We start from the raw sequence: 17,145 nt of genomic DNA, 5'->3' as shown, positions 1-17,145 counted from the left end.
TGTTTTTGCAGAACTACTGCTGAAACTCCCAGAATGAAATCAGCAAGAACCAAGAGCACCACCTGGTGGCTGCCACTCTTTCCTGCACACTCCTGCCCACTGAGGTGCAATGCCTGATAATCAGAACAACTGCATAAGCCCTCCCGATTTCCAGAAAGAAATGAATTGTGATTATACAGAATTTGCACATTTATAAACTCCCATTCTTATGTCAGTGAATAAGGAAGGTCCAAAACCAGTGGCACACTCTCAAAACATAATAGGAAAGTAGGAATTAGAATGTGAAAGTAGAATCAAGTTCAGTCAAGTTAATTTCTTGAAAATAAGTTTCCCCATAGATTCTTTCCTGAGATCTACTGTAACTGCATTCGCCATTGTCAATAAATAATGTGTAAATAAGTGAACAAATATTCCCTTTAAAATGAATGGTTAACCCAATGCTAACAGTGTACTTTTTATTCATTTGTTGTTCGCTGTAAATTTTTTACTTCTCTTTTTCCCCTCAGCATTTTAGGAGAAATCTTTAAGCTCATTTTATACTTGGCTTAAATCATCTGTTTATGGTGAGTGATTTATTAGTTTATTTTACTATTTTGTGTCTTAATTCTGGTGTACATTTTTATTTTCCTTCAATAGCTCCCAATATTGTATGCATCTCCATATTTCTTCCTCTTTCTTCTCAGTCTATTTCATATTAATGTGTTTTCTTATCATCTTTTACTTGTAATTTGGGCCAAACTTCTTGAATTTCATGAATAAATAGCAGGGGCTATTTATTTTCTAATAAATTTTTATTGGGGTATAATTCCTTTACAATGTTGTGTTAGTTTCTGCTGTGCAGCAGAATGAATCATCTGTCCACACATATATGTTGTTGTTTAGTCACTATCACGCTACTCTTTTGTGACCCCATGGATTGTATCTCGTCAGGCTCCTCTGTCCATGGGATTCTCCAGGCAAGAATACTGGAGTGGGTTGCCATTTCCTTCTCCAAGGGGTCTTCCAGACCCAGAGCTCGAACCCACCACGTCTCCTGCATTGGCAGGCAGATTCTTTACCACTGAGCTAGCAGGGGAGCCTAACCCCTCCCTTTTGAACTTTCTTCTCATTCAAGTTACTGGTGCTGGTGCTGCTGCTAAGTCGATTCAGTTGTGTCCGACTCTGTGAGACCCCACAGACGGCAGCCCACGAGGCTCCCCCGTCCCTGGGATTCTCCAGGCAAGAACACTGGATTGGGTTGCCATTTCCTTCTCCAGTGCATGAAAGTGAAAGTGAAGTCGTGTCTGACTCCCGGCGACCCCATGGACTGCGGCCCACCAGGCTCCTCCATCCACGGGATTTTCCAGGCACGAGTACTGGAGTGGGGTGCCATCGCCTTCTCCCATTCAAGTCACTACAGTGGATTAAGTGGAGTTCCCTCTACTATAGAATATGTTCTCATTAGTCATCTATTTTACACAGAGTATATATGCATTGATCCTAATCTTCCAATTCCTCCCACATCCCCCCCGCCAGCAGTTGCAATTTAAAATTTTCCGTATCCCCTGCTATTTTTAGAATGCATAACCGACGAGGACTTACTGAATAGCACATGGAACTCTGCTCGATGTTTTGTGGCAGCCTGGATGGGAGGGGAGTCTGGGGGGGAATGGATGCATGTATATATACAGCTGGATTCCTTCACTGTCCACCTGAAACTATTACAACATTGTTAATCTGCTGTACTCCTATACAAAATATAGAGTTTAAAAACTCTTCTCTGTTCCATGATAGTAAATATTTCTCAAAAAATACCAAGTATTCCTATATAACTTGAGTGCTGTGAAAGCTTTATTTTGTACTTTCATCCTTTATCACAGTCTGATTGGTTTTTCCCTGTTACACATCCTTGAATAAGGACAGTTCTATCGGGTGGAGTCAGTAGATTCTCTTTGTGCTCAAGGGGATGACAGAAGATGAGATGGTTGGATGGCATCACTAATCCAATGGACGTGAGTTTGAGCCAACTTTGGGAGATGAAGGACAGGGAAGCCTGGCACGTCCATGGAGTCTCAAAGAGTCGAACATGACTGAGCGACTAAACAACTAGTTTATGTAGAGTCCATATCAGAGCATAAGCTAAAAAGCAGATTGACAACAGTCTACATTACTACTCAGTGATTCAGCAGCCTTAGATGATGGAAGAGAAAAATCCATGGGGGACCCAGGAGGCAAAATGATCCCTGTGCAGTTTCCTACGCTTGTTTTGGTGAAGCTGCTGCTTAAAGAAGCAGCTTTCTCCAGTAAATCTTTGGTTTGACTGCACCCCAAGGTTCCCAGGTGGCTGTTCTTGCCTTTTTTTCCCCTGGAGCAGTTGTCCCCTATATCAGAGGAGCCCCAAGGACCCCTTCCTGCCTAGTGGAGCAGGGCGGGCTTTAAGAACCACAAAGCCTTCCTGACAGAGGTCAGATTGGAGCTGTTCAATGAAAAAAGAGCAGGGCTTAGATGAGTTGATGACGAGAAGGCCCAGAGAAGAACATACAGCACATGAAGGACAACACACTGGTAGACAAAAGAGCTTTGCTGGAAGGAGTATAAGAAGTTTGACGTGGGAGATAAATGCCAGAATTTGCGAACTCTTGAATTCTGGACTATAGGGCAATACGAGATACCCCATTTTTTTCTTTTCTTTTCTTTTCTTTTTTGGCTGCACCACATGGCATTCGGGATCTTAGTTTCCAGGACCAGGGATGAACGCTTGCCCCCTGCACTGGGAGCGCAGCCTTAACCACTGGAATTCTGTTTCTTATTCCTGCTTCAGGGTCTCATCATCCAACCACAGAGCCTTATACTCATAATACTCTATTTTGTCTCTATGTACATGACAGTTCCATAAAACAACCACGGAGAAAAAGAAGTAAGAAAGCTTAAATGCACATTGCCATGACTGTGCAAATACTTTCGCTGAATTTTAGAAGATAAAGAAAGCAGATTAATATCCTGTGTGACACAACACGACTGAAATAGCCCAGTCATTAGACATTCCCATGTTCTTAAAGCTTCCCATATGGACCCTCCTGACCTTGCAAGGAATCGTATGGTTTATATATAAAGAGATTTGGTGACCTAAAGCTCCTTAGAATTTCTCAGTTACTCCTCCTTCCTTGCTGAGTTCAGAGCATTTCAAGTGGCTTCAGAAGACTTTTCTTTGCATAAATTCAAGGGCTTCAAGTAAAACTGCTAACAAGAAAAAAAAAATATATATGCTATATTTGTTTCCCATGAGAAATTTAGCCCACAGTAACTGTGTGCCTCATTTCAAGGTTCCCAGAAGCCTCTCCTTTGGGAATTCAATTCGCCTCATTGAGGCTGTACCACTTGCCCAGGTTCTCTTAGCCAAGAAAAGACAAAGTCAGAATATTCTCAGTGTTTTAGAAAGAATACAGGTTCTGTTGTCAAGCTGAGCAGAATTCAAATCCTGGTTCTCTCCTTCAAGAACAATATGGACATTATCCTCAGTCTCTGAGATGCTCATCTCCCTCTGTAAAATGAATGCAATGCCTCTCTGATAGGGTTAGAGTTGTGATGAAACTAAATGACATAACACAAGCTAAGTGCCACGAGATAAAAGGCACATTGTAGGAGCAATGTATTATTTTTTCTCTTGTCCCCTGTACAAAATATAATTTTAAAAAGATTTAACATTTCCCTCGGTTTTATAGGACTTCCTAGGCGGTGTTAGTGGTAAAGAACCCACCTGCCAATGCAGGAGACAAAAAACATGGGTTCAATCCCTGGGTCAGGAAAATCCTCTGGAGGAGGAAATGGCAGCACACTTCAGTATTCTTGCCAGGAGAATCCCAGGAGCAGAGGAGCCTGGCGGGCTACAATCCATAGCATTGCAAAGACTCGAACATGACTTAGCATGAGAATACATATAAATATTCAGTTTTATAAAGAATAAATCTGAAATCAAATAAATATCATATATTACCACTTCTGGAAACTCCATCAGAAAAGACATTTAACATCTATTACCATTAGCCTGTAGAGATACCACAAAAATAGATCGAGGAAGAAAGTGTGAAGATCTCATTACAGATAAATTTAGAGATTGTTTTCTCCTTCCCTGAGGCAGGAATGTTCCATGGTTTCAATTAAACTTTTCAAAATTCATCTCGATTCTTCTTTCCATTCCTTTGAAAGCTTTTCTGTTACAAGTCTTCAGGCTTTCTCCCCTCCGCTGTCTACCGTCTGTAGCCTCTAGCAAAAGTGCAGACATACTCATGCACACACTCTTGTCTCATTTCTTCTTTCTCTATCTTGCTCTTTTACTGTCTCTGTGTGTGTGTGTGTCCCCTTCCCTCACTTCCTTCTTTCCTTCCTCCAACTCCCACCTCTTGCCCCCAAAGTTATTTGAATCCCTTGGAGGAAAATTGTAATTATATTGTATTTCCATGGGGAGTTCCTTCTCCATTTGGTTGACAACAAACTGATGTTCCGTATGATCATTGCCATGGCAGTCTGTAAAGAGATTTATTTTCATTGTAGATCACTTGAGGGCTCTTAATTGCCTGTAGATTAAGTCCAGATTTGTTTGAAAATCAGAACCCTTTTCAATGACACAATCATGCTAGGGTTATCTTCTGGCAACCCCATTGTATATGGGGTTCTGGTCACTGTGAATAATTTGTTGTTTTAGTTGCTTAGCCGTGTTTGACTCTTTGCAGCCCCATGGACTATAGCCCGCCAGACTCCTCTGTCCATGGGATTTTCCAGGCAAGAATACTGGAGTGGGTTGCCATTTCTTCCTCCAGGGGATCTTCCTGACCCAGGGATTGAACCCATGTCTCCTGCTTGACAAGCAGATTCTTTACCGCTGAGCCATCTGGGAAGCCCCTGGATAATTTACTGTTCCTAAAATACTTTCAAAAAATACTATCTAAGAGCTGTATGTGCCATTTCCTTTCCTCATACTGTATAATCCCTGAAATACCCTCTCTCCACACCCCTCCTTATGCAGAGGATTCAGTTCAAACTCACGCTTACTCAGCCTGGGCTAAGGAGTTCCTCTTATGGGCCCCCGGCACATAACAATATAACCTATCACTTGTTGTTTTGATTGGTGCTGTATGATTCTTCCTTAATAGAATACAAGCTCTGGGGTCGTTTTATTCATATCTATCACTCCAGTGCTTTCAGTGTATTAGCACAAATGCAGGAAGTGGCTAGGAAAAAAAATTGATATAAATTTTACTAATAAATACAGAAATTAAATCTAATATGACCAGATTCAATTATAATTTTTAAATAAAATTTTTGTTTTTTAATTGGATTATAGTTGCTTTACAATGTTGTGTTAGTTTCTGCTGTGCAATGAAGTAAATCAGCTATATGTATACATATATCCCCTCCCTCGGGACCTCCCTCCCACCCACCCCACATCCCACACTCTAGGTCATCACAGCACCCAGCTGAGCTCCCTGTTCTATACAGTGGGTTCCCACAAGCTATCTATTTTACACATGGTAGTATATAAATGTCTATGCTCTTCTCTCATTTCACTTCACCCTCTCCTTCCCCTATTGTATCCACAGATCTGTTCTCTGTGTCTGCATCTCTTTTTAAAATGGTGTTTATTTCTCTTTTATGCATCTGAAGTAAGTTTTGGTGTTAGGGATCCAGGCTTCTGTGACCCTGTTATATTCCCGTGCATACCTTAGGATCCAAATGGCTCCTCCAGTTCCAGATATCACACCCAGATTCAATCCAGCAAGAGACGGGGAGGGCAAGAGATAGGAAAGGGAAAAAGAACACACTCCTTCAAATGAAAACATTTCCTGTACAAATGAACTTATTTACAATACAGAAATGCACTCACGGACATAGAAAACAAAATTTTGGTTACAAAAGGGGAGAGGGGAGAGGGATAAATCAGGAGTTTGGGCTTAAAATATACACACTACTATATATAAAATAAATAACCAACAAGGACCTACTGTATAGCACCAGAAACTATACTCAATCTTTTACAACAACTTATAATGGAAGATAATGTAAAAAAAATACACACACACACACATATATATATAACTGAATTTTATTCACTTTATTGTATACCTGAAACTAACACAACATTGTAAAACAACTATATTTCAATAAAAAATTTTTTTAATAAAATAAAAACACTTCCCAGAAGTTGTAAGTACTGTTTCCATTTCCTGATCAAAAATGAATAAACAAACAACAAGGGAGATTAAGTTTTTTATCTAAAGTTTTACTATGCAAACTAAATACATATTCATGAAACAGATTCCCTGAAACTGAAATGACTTATGATAATTTGAAGTTATGCTCATGACAAGTTAATGTCCAATACATTTAGCATTAATTAGTTACTCTATATTCAAGCATAAATTTTTGTATGTGTTTATAGCTGTAACTTAAATTGATCTCCATCAGGTGTTAGGATATTATTGCAGTCACTGCTTCCGAGATTGCCTATTTCTACACTTAGCAGGACTATTCACTCCAGCCTTGGTTGTTGAACACAGAGCCCCATTACTTACTCCCTAATGCTGTTTAATGAAAAGCAACTCATAAGCAAGTTATGTAACTTAATTGTAATCAAGAAATCAGTTTGGTTATATTATTTAAAGAAATCAAATCTTAAATTAACCATCCCCCAAACTGAATGCTTCCCTTGTAACCTTCCCTGTTCTCCCATATTCTTTTCTCGTCTTAATGGTAGCAACACCATCTGCCCACCTGCTCAAGCAGCTAGAAACCTAGAAATCTCTTTATTAAGTCACTAATGCCATTGATTCTTCCTGTTTCAACCCTTCCCTCTAATGCTTTACCATCACATACTCAGTTCAGGCTCTCAGCCTGCATGATCTCCTGAACATTCCCCTGCAGGCTCCCTGCTTGGGCCATAGTTCTTTCCTCTCTGGGCTTTCCGGGTGATGCTAGTGATAGATTCCGCCTGCCATTGCAGGAAACACAGGAGACATGGATTTGATCCTTTGGTCAGGCAAGATCCACTGGAGGAGGAAATGGCAACCCACTCCAGTATTCTGGCCTGGAGAATCTCACGAGCTGAGGAGCCTATCAGACTACAGTCCATGAAGAATCTGGGTCCAGCACATCCTTTATTACTATCAATCCTTGCTATAGGGAACTACTAGTCACTTCCAGAATGCCATGTCGCATTCTTACCTTTGCACAGGCTATTCTCTCAGTCTGGAAGGCTCTCTGCTTTCTTCACTTGCTCTCTTCTGCAGCCATGAAATTAAAAGACACTTGCTCCTTGGAAGAAAAGCTATGAAAAGCCTAGACAGTGTATTAAAAAGCAGAGACTTCACTTTGCCAACAAAGGTCCATATAGTCAAAACTATGGTTTTTCCAGTAGTCATGTATAGATGTGAGAGCTAGACCATAAAGAAGGCTGAGCACTGAAGAAATGATGCTTTTGAACTGTAGTGGTGGAGAAGATTCTTGAGAGTCCCTTGGACTGCAAGGAGATCAAACCAGTCAATCCTAAAGGAAATCAGTCCTGAATATTCAATAGAAGGACTGATGCTGAAGCTGAAGCTCCAATACTTTGGCCACCTGATGCAGAAAGCCAACTCATTGGGAAAGACCCTGATGCTAGGAAAGACTGAGGGCAGGAGGAGAAGGGGGAAACAGAGGATGAGGTGGTTGGATGGCATCACCAACTCAATGGACATGAGTTTGAGCAAGCTCTGGAAGTTGGTGATGGACAGGGAAGCCTGGCGTGCTGCAGTCCATGGGGTCACAAATCATCAGATATAACTGAAGGGACTGAACAACAGTAAACCTTCTTCTTCCCATCCTCTGCCTGCCTGACCCACTCCTGGTAATTCTCCAAAAGTCAGCTCAGACATCCCTCTCCTGTGTAAACTTCTCTGCTTCCTCACCTCCTCCCACTCCACTGAACAGTCAGGCTTTCCCATAAAACATCTACTTTCATTATATGACTTATCACAATACTTTGAAAATCTATATAACTCAACTAGACTACAGGACATTCCAGAAAAAGAATCTTTATTGTTTCTATTTGTATCTTCAGAACATTGCCCTTATCTAAATTACAACAGGATCTCAACAGAATGAAAAGCTAAATACATAAATTAGCATATACCGCCTGTGTAATTTTATATGGTTAAGAATTACTAAATTATATATAATTTGATGCCCTGCTTTTTCCACTTAAATTATATCATTTTTTTCACATGGCTGCCGAGTCAAGCTCCCTATAACATTAAAAATTTTTACAAACATTCCCTGTATAATTGTCCCATACTTTCAAGATTATTTCCCTATTGCCAGACAGTAACATGAGCAGCATTTTAATATTATCTTTAATATTCTCATAAGCATTTTGTCCATAAACTTTGTATTTCAGATTTCTTTAGATTTCTAGAAAGTAAGTAAATCAGTGGGTATGGACATTTGGATTCCCTGTGGCTCAGTGGTAAAGAATCTGCCTGCAACGCAGGAGATGCAGGTTCAATCCCTGGTCTGGGAAGATCCCCTGGAGAAAGAATTGGCAACCCACTCCAGTATTCTTTGACTGGGAAATCCCATGGACAAAGGAGACGGTGGGCTACAGTCCACAGGGTCCTAAAGAGTTGGACACGACTGAACAACAAACAAGAACAAAAACAATAGACGTTTTTTATCGTCATGTTATGTATCACCGAATGGTTTGCTAAAATGGCCAAACCTATTTGGATTCACAAAAGTAGAACATCACACTTAAGGGAGATATGGGGCAACTTGAAAGTCTCTATAGAAAGCAAACATTATATGCAAGTAATTACTGGAGATAAATGTGGAAAGTTTACCAGAGGATAAGGGCAGACATGTTAGATATTTTTAAACATCTATCATGAAGAAGATTACAATAACATTATCATGAGGAAGAGGAAGTAAATTTAATCTCGTTGCAGAGGAGAACAGTCATGGAATATCACTAACTACTATTCACTGAGCGTTAGCTGTGTGCCAGGCACAGTACTATGCATTTTAGCTTTAGTAGTGACTAATCAGTTATTTTTGAGATAGATAACTGAAACTTCAAAAGGTTTAGTCACTTATCAAGAGTCACAGAGGTAACAGTAGATCCAATATTCATAAATCCAGATTGCAATGATTCTAAAGGTTATTTTCAACCTTTAGAAGGTTATTTTCAACCTACATCAAGACTTCCCAAACTTTTCCACCAAAATGAGCATAATGTTAGAAAAGTGAGCAAGCTGATCCTTGGGGTGTGTGGAGTGTAGACAGAGCTTGCCATTTAGAAACAAGTGAAATCCTAGAAGCTTTTGTTTTTTCCTCAAAAATCTATGAAAACTTTTGCAACTGCTATGAAAAAGAGTGGGCTTCCCTAGTAGCTCAGCTGGTAAAGAATCCACCTGCAATGCAGGAGACCCCGGTTTGATTCCTTGATCAGGAAGATCCTCTGAAGAAGGGATAGGTTACCCACTCCAGTGTTCTTGGTCTCCCCTGGTGGCTCAGTCAGTAAAGAATCTGCCTGCAGCGGGAGACCTGAGTAAGATCCCTGGGTTGGGAAGATTCCCCTGGAGGAGGGCGTGGCAACCCACTCCAGTATTCTTGCCTGGAGATTCCCCATGGGCAGAGGAGCCTGGTAGGCTACAGTCCATGGGGTTGCAAAAGTCAGACACAACTGAGCAACTAAGCACAGCCCAGCATATGGAGTATGATAGTTCTTCCAAAAATTAAAAATAGAATTACCATATGAGCCACAACCCCATTTCTGGACATACATCCCAAACAACTGAAGGAAGAGCCTTGAAGAGATATGTGTACACTCATACTCATGTCAGCATTATTCTCATTAGCCAAATGGTGGAAGGGACACAAGTGTACACCAATGACTGAAAGGATAAACAGAATATCATGCTTGTGCTCAGTCTCTAAGTCATATCTGACACTTTGTGACCCCCATGGACTGTAGCCCACCAGGCTCCTCTGTTCATGGGACTTCCCAGGCAAAAATACTGGAGTGGGTTGCTATTTCCTCCTTCAAGGGATCTTCTCTACCCAGGGATCAAACCCGAGTCTCCTGCATTGCTGGGAGGGTTCTTTACCACTGAGCCAGCAGGGAAGCCTAAGCAAAATATATACAATAGAATATTATTCAGCTTTAAAAAGGAAGGAAATCTTGGCACAAACCACAACATGGAGAAACCTTAAGGACATCATGCTAAGGGAAATAAGCCAGTTACAAAAAACAAATACTGTCTGATTACATTTATGTAAGGTATCTAAAGTAGTCAAATGCATAGAAATATAAAGTAGATTGTGGTTACCAGGGAGGGGCTGGAGGCGGGGGGGGGGGAGGGAAATTGTTGCTTAAAAGGTACAGAGTTTTTTGTTCTGCAAGATGAACAGTTCTGTAAATTGTTACGCCCAAGTCGCGAAATCTCCCAATGACCACCAGGGAGCCGATATCCGATGCAAAAGCAAGAGAGTTTTTATTACCAAGCTCGAGCTGGAGCTCCCACCGATACCATCGCAGCAGCTATAGGGAGGAGCCCTGAGCTCAGGGTTACATTGCTTATATAGGGTATTATCTCACGATAAATTCAAAAAACGGGAGTCTCTGGGTCTGATTGGTCACCTTCTGGTGAAGGGTTAGGTGTTGAGTTCTGATTGGTTCTCGTTTCCCGGGCTTGATTCGAATTTCCCGGGCTGGCCAAGGGTTCTGATTGGTTCGCAGGTGGTGGGGTGAGGTCAGGGGATTTCCAAAGGCTCTTGGATTTCCAAAGGCTCTTTTCTCGGAACCTTACAAAATGGAGTAGCTTAGATTCTTCATAAATCTGTTTCACAACAAGGTGAATATAAGGAACTAACTGGACATGGAACCACAGACTGGTTCCAAATAGGAAAAGGAGTATGTCAAGGCTGTATATTGTCACCCTGCTTATTTAACTTATATGCAGATTACATGATGAGAAACTCTGGGCTGGAAGAAGCATAAGCTGGAATCAGGATTGCCGGGAGAAATATCAATAACCTCAGATATGCAGATGACACCACCCTTATGGTAGAAAGTGAAGAGGAGCTAAAAAGCCTCTTGATGAAAGTGAGAGGAGAGTGAAAAAGTTGGTTTAAAGCTCAACATTCAGAAAACGAAGATCATGGCATCCGGTCCCATCACTTCATGGGAAATAGAGAGGGAAACAGTGGAAACAGTGTCAGACTTCATTTTTTTGGGTTCCCAAATCACTGCAGATGGTGATTGCAGCCATGAAATTAAAAGACGCTTACTCCTTGGAAGAAAAGTTATGAGCAACCTAGATAGCATATTGAAAAGCAGAGACATTACTTTGTCAACAAAGGTCCGTTTAGCCAAGGCTATGGTTTTTCCAGTGGTCATGTATGAATGTGAGAGTTGGACTGTGAAGAAGGCTGAGTGCTGAAGAATTGACGCTTTTGAACTGTGATGTTGGAGAAGACTCTTGAGAGTCCCTCGGACTGCAAGGAGATCCAACCAGTCCATTCTGCAGGAGATCAGCCCTGGGATTTCTTTGGAAGGAATGATGCCAAAGCTGAAACTCCAGTACTTTGGCCACCTCATGCGAAGAGTTGACTCATTGGAAAAGACTCTGATGCTGGGAGGGATTGGGGGCAGGAGGAGAAGGGGACGACAGAGGATGAGATGGCTGGATGGCATCACCAACTCGATGGACGTGAGTTTGAGTGAACTCCGGGAGTTGGTGATGGACAGAGAGGCCTGGCGTGCTGCGATTCATGGGGTCGCAAAGAGTCGGACACGACTGAGCGACTGAACTGAACTGAACTGAACTGATACACTTAAAAATGGTTAGGATGATTCGTCTTACCTTTTGTGTTTTTACTACAATAAAAATATTGAGGTGCATTTTTGTTTTGTAGTTGCTTTTCGTATTTATCATAACAATGTTTCCCCTCAACTTTTCAATAAAGATGATCTTCTAGGAAGACGTGAAATTTTTGTCTTGCAGTTTTGTATATCCCCAGATGCCATGTGCCCAGTGTGAGAAGCCTTACTCTGCATCACACAATGTGCATGCATGTTAAGTCGCTTTCATTTTGTCTGACTCTTTGTGGCCCCATGGACTGTAGCCTGCCAGACTTCTCTGTCTGTGGGATTCTCCAGACAAAAACACTGGAGTGGGTTGCCATGCCCTCCTCCAGGGGATCTTCCTGACCAAGGGATAGAACTCGCATCTCCTGTGGCTTCTGTAACAGTTTTGTCCAGGTATATGCCCAGGAGTAGGAAGGCAGAATCATATGATAACTCTATTTTTAGCTTTTTAAGGAATCTCCATACTGTTCTCCATAGTGGCTACACCAATTTACATTCCCAACAACAACGTAGAATGGTTCTTTTTCTCCCCTCCCTCTCCAACATTTATTATTTGTAGACTTTTTGAGGCCTGAGGATTGGTTCAAGATGGCAGAGTAGGACACGCACACATCTTTTCCTTCCAGAGCACCAAAATCACAACTAACTATTGAACAACCATTGACAGAAAGATACTGGAACCCACCAGAAAAAGATACCCCGTGTCCAAGCACAATGGAGAAGCCACAACGAGATGTTAGGAGGGAAGCAATATGGCAACCCAGTCCAGTATTCTTTCCTGGAGAACCCCCATGGACAGAGGAGTCTGGCAGGCTGCAGTCCCTGGGCTCTCAAAGAGTTGGACATGACTGAGCGACTAAGCACATCATGATAAAGTCAAATTCTATACTCGCTGGGTGGACAACTCACTAACTGGAGAACAATAATACCAAAGAAGTTCTTGCACTATTGTGAAGGTTCTAGGCCCCACATCAGGCTCCCCAGCCTGGGTATCCAGCAAAGGGACAGGGATCCCCAGAGAATCTGACTGTAAAGTCCAGCAAGACTTACAGAACTTCCACAGGACTAGGGAAAACAGAGACTCTTGGAGGGCACAAACAAAATCTTGTGCATACCAGGACCCAGGAGTAAGAAGCAGTGACCCCCCCAGGAGACTGAGCCAGACCTACCTGCTAGTGTTGGAGCGTCTCCTGCAGAGGCATAGGTTGGCAGGGGCCCTTGGCAGGGACAGAGTCACTGGAAGCAGCAGTGCTGGGAGATACATCTTGGCATAAGTCCTCTTAGATGTCTCATAGAGCCTGTAGACTCTAAGACTGGGTTGCCTAAGGACAAAGAACTAACAAAGAGGTAGTGCAGTCCCACCCATCAGCAATTGTACTAAAGATGTACTGAGCACAGCCCTGCCCACCAGAGCAAGACCCAGATTTCCCTACAGCCAGTCTCTCACATCAGGAAGCCTGCAAAAGCCTCTTATCCTCATCCACCAGAGGGCAGACAGAAGAAGCAAGAATACAATCCTGCAACCTCCAGAAGGAATACCACAATCACAGAAAGCTAACCAAAATATTATTTGTAGACTTTTTAATGGGGCCATTCTGACTGGTGTGAGGTGATATTAAAACCTCATTGTAGCTTTCATTTGCACAATTACTCCTCTAGTAATTAGCAATGTTAAGCATTTTTCATGTTCCTATTTACCCTCTATGTCTTTCTGTTTCTAATTTCACTGGTTTCTGCTCTTATCTTTATGTTTTCCTTCTGGCTATTTTGGATATATTGGCTCTTGCTTTTCTAAATTCTTAAGGTGAAACCTTGTTGATTTGAAATCTTCCTTCTTTTCTAATATTAGCATTTAAAATATAAAATTTTCTCTTTAAGCATTTCTTTAGCTGTTTCCTAAAATTTTTGAGGTATTGTGCTTTTTTTCATTTAGTTCAAAGTATGCTAATTTCTGGGGCTTCCCTGGTAGTTCAGCTCAAATTCTATACTCGCTGGGTGGACAATTCACTAACTGGAGAACAATAATACCAAAGAAGTTCTTGCACTATTGTGAAGGTTCTAGGCCCCATGTCAGGCTCCCCAGCCTGGGTATCCAGCAAAGGGACAGGGATCCCCAGAGAATCCAACTGTAAAGTCCAGCAAGACTTACAGAACTTCCACAGGACTAGGGAAAACAGAGACTCTTGGAGGGCACAAAAAGAATCCACCTGCAATGAGGGGGACCTGAGTTCAATCGCTGGGTCAGGAAGTTCCACGGGAGAAGGGATATAGTCTACCCACCCCAGTGTTCTTGGGCTTCCCTGTGGCTCAGTTGGTAAAGAATCTGCCCACAAAGTGTGGTTTGGGAAGATCCTCTGAAGAAGGGATAGGCTACCCACTCCAGTATTCTGGTCTGGAGAATTCCATGGACTATGCAAAGAATCAGACATGACTGAATGACTTTCACTTTTTTTATGCTAATTTTATGCATGATTTATGCCTCTACTCATGGGTTATTTAGAGTGTGTTGTTTAATTCTTAAATATTTGGAGGTTTTCCAGAGATCTTCCTGTTACTAATTTCTGCTTTAATTCCCTAGAGTCAGAAAATTTATTTCATATGATTCCCATTCTCTTGAACTTTTTGACACTTGCTTTATGACTGAGAATTTAGTCCATTTTGATGAATTCCATGTGTACTTGAAAAAGAATACATACTCCACTGTTGTTGGAGATAATGTTCTAGTTGGTCAAGCTTGTCAACTATTTCTGTTTTCATTTTTATCAGGCTTTTCCCAATGTAGTTTGAAGCTCTGTTATTAGATGCACAAGCATTTACAATTGTTTTCTCTTGATAAATTCCCTCCTTTATTTTATATTGTCCCTTTTTATTCCTAGTAATAATCTTTGTTCTGAAATCTTACTTAGTCTGATATGACTGTATTCACCCCAGCTTTCTTTTGAGTGGTGCTTACATGACATATCTTTATTTATTATTTTTACTTTTAACCTATCTTCATATTTATATTGAAAGTGAACCCACTGTATGTAGCAAATAGCTTGGACTTTGCTTTTATATTTGATGTAGCAGTCTATACTTTGTAATTGGAATGTTTATATAATTAAAGGTTATGGTGAAAAGAAAAGAAAAAATGAAAGTCACACTGTCCTGTCCAATTCTTTGTGATCCCATGGAATGTAGCCTGTCCAGCTTCTCTTTTCACGGAATTCTCCAGTCAAGAGTACTGGAGTGGGTTGCCTTTTCCTTCTCCAGGATATCTTCCTGACCCAGGGATTGAACCAGGTAAAGAACTCAGATTCTTTACTAACTGAGTTACTAGGGAAATGCATTAGGGTTAGGGTAATGTAATTATCAACATGGTATACTTAAATGTTGTTTAGAGAGCAAATCTTATGAGCTCTCATCACTATGAAAAAGTTTTGCATTTCTATATGAGATGATAAATGTTGACTAAACATGAAGTGATAATCATTTCACAATATATGTAATTCAAGTCATGATGCTGAACATCTTAAATTTATACAGTCCTGTAGGTTGAATATATCTCAAAAAACTGCGGGGAGGAGGAGAAAATTTTTCTCTTTATCACTGTTTTTCAACGATTTGGTTGGGGTGTATCTTGCTGTTGTTTCTCTGTTCATTCTTCTTGAGGTTTGTTGAGATTTAAAAAATCTGATATTTATGCATTTTGCTGCTAAGTAGCTTCAGCCATATCTGACTCTTTGCGACCCTACAGACTGTAGCCCACCAGGCTCTTCTGTTCATGGGATTCTTCAGGCAAGAATACTGGAGTGGGTTGCCATTTCCTTCTCCAATTTATACATTTTATGAAATTTCAAATATGCTAGCCATTATTTCTTAAAATAATTTTTGCTCCTTCATCTCCCTTGTACTCTCCTCTCTTCAAATTTTACATATGCTGAAACATTTTTTTTCTTATTCCTCAGATCACTGCTACCCTCCTCATTTCTTAAGTACTTTTCACTCTGCAATTAGCTTTAATAATCTCTGTGGTTTTGTCTTCAAGCTTTCTTTTGGCTAACCAGCCACTAATCCCATCCAGTGTATATGTGCAATTTTTTCAAATATTATATTTTTTATTCTAGAACTTCCAGTGGGTCTTTTTGTATATATCTTCCATTTCTTTCTTGTTTTCTAATACTTCCTTATACATATGAAACAGATTTTAGTGGCTATTTTAAAATCTTTATCTATTAACTCCATCAAAGTTTTCCTTTCTATATTTGCCTCCGTAGATTTTTCTCCTGATTATCTGCAATATTTTCCTTCTTCTTTGTATGCCTTGTAGATTTTTACTAGATACCAGATATTTTTAATTTTACATTATTGGGCTCAGTTTGGACTTTGTTCTGGCATGCCAATAATTTACTTGAAACAAGTGTGATTTTTTTTCAAAGCTTGCTTTTAAGTTTTGTCAGAGTGGATTCAAGTTAACCTCTTGTCTGTGAGAAGGTGCTGAGCAGGAGAAAAGAATTAAGTCCAAGGACAGAGTAAATGGAGAAGAATAGGACTCAAGAGCCAAGGAGAGAGCACAGAGAAATAAGATAGATCAAGGGCTAAAGACCTAAGACCAGCACAGCAGAGAGACTGCATTCCTGCAAAAGCCACCACGGTGGGGTGGGAGGGAGTTTGTGCTTATATGTAACACTGAGTTCTGGGCTTAGATAATCATAAGCAGGTTTGTCACTTACACTCAGAAGTTGAGTGTGGTGTGGACATACTCTTGGTGTAAATCTATCATCCTTGTCTCCACCCGCTCAAAGGAAGAGTTGTGTCTGCTCCATGTATTAATCAAAATTCTTGCCACACAATTACAAAATGACATCTCTGATCCCTCCTGTTATCCTATTCTAAATGAATCTAAATTACAGTGCCACTAGTGGGAAGAAAAAGGATTTATTTACAGAGTTGTATAAGACAGTGGGAAGGGCAGGGTGGCAAGGTGCCCTGGGACCCTGTTCACATACAGGCTGTCCCCACCCCCTCTGTTTGCAGGGAGAAAAGTAGGGAGACTCCTTTCCCAGCTGTGGTTCCGTGTTCTGGATCATGAAACAATCCTCTCTGCTTTCCACTAACAAATTTTATTTCCTCACTTGCTCACTATCCGTGGCACCCCACTCCAGTACTCTTGCCTGGAAAATCCCATGGATGGAGGAGCCTGGTGGGCTGCAGTCCATGGGGTTGCAAAAAGTCAGACACGACTGAGCAACTTCACTTTCACTTTTCACTTTCATGCATCGGAGAAG

This window comes from Oryx dammah, unplaced genomic scaffold (assembly GCF_014754425.2).
Source record: "Oryx dammah isolate SB20612 unplaced genomic scaffold, SCBI_Odam_1.1 HiC_scaffold_11056, whole genome shotgun sequence".
Classification (NCBI taxonomy): Eukaryota; Metazoa; Chordata; class Mammalia; order Artiodactyla; family Bovidae; genus Oryx; species Oryx dammah.
The sequence above is the reverse complement of the archived record's forward strand: the minus strand, read 5'-3'. Positions refer to the sequence as shown.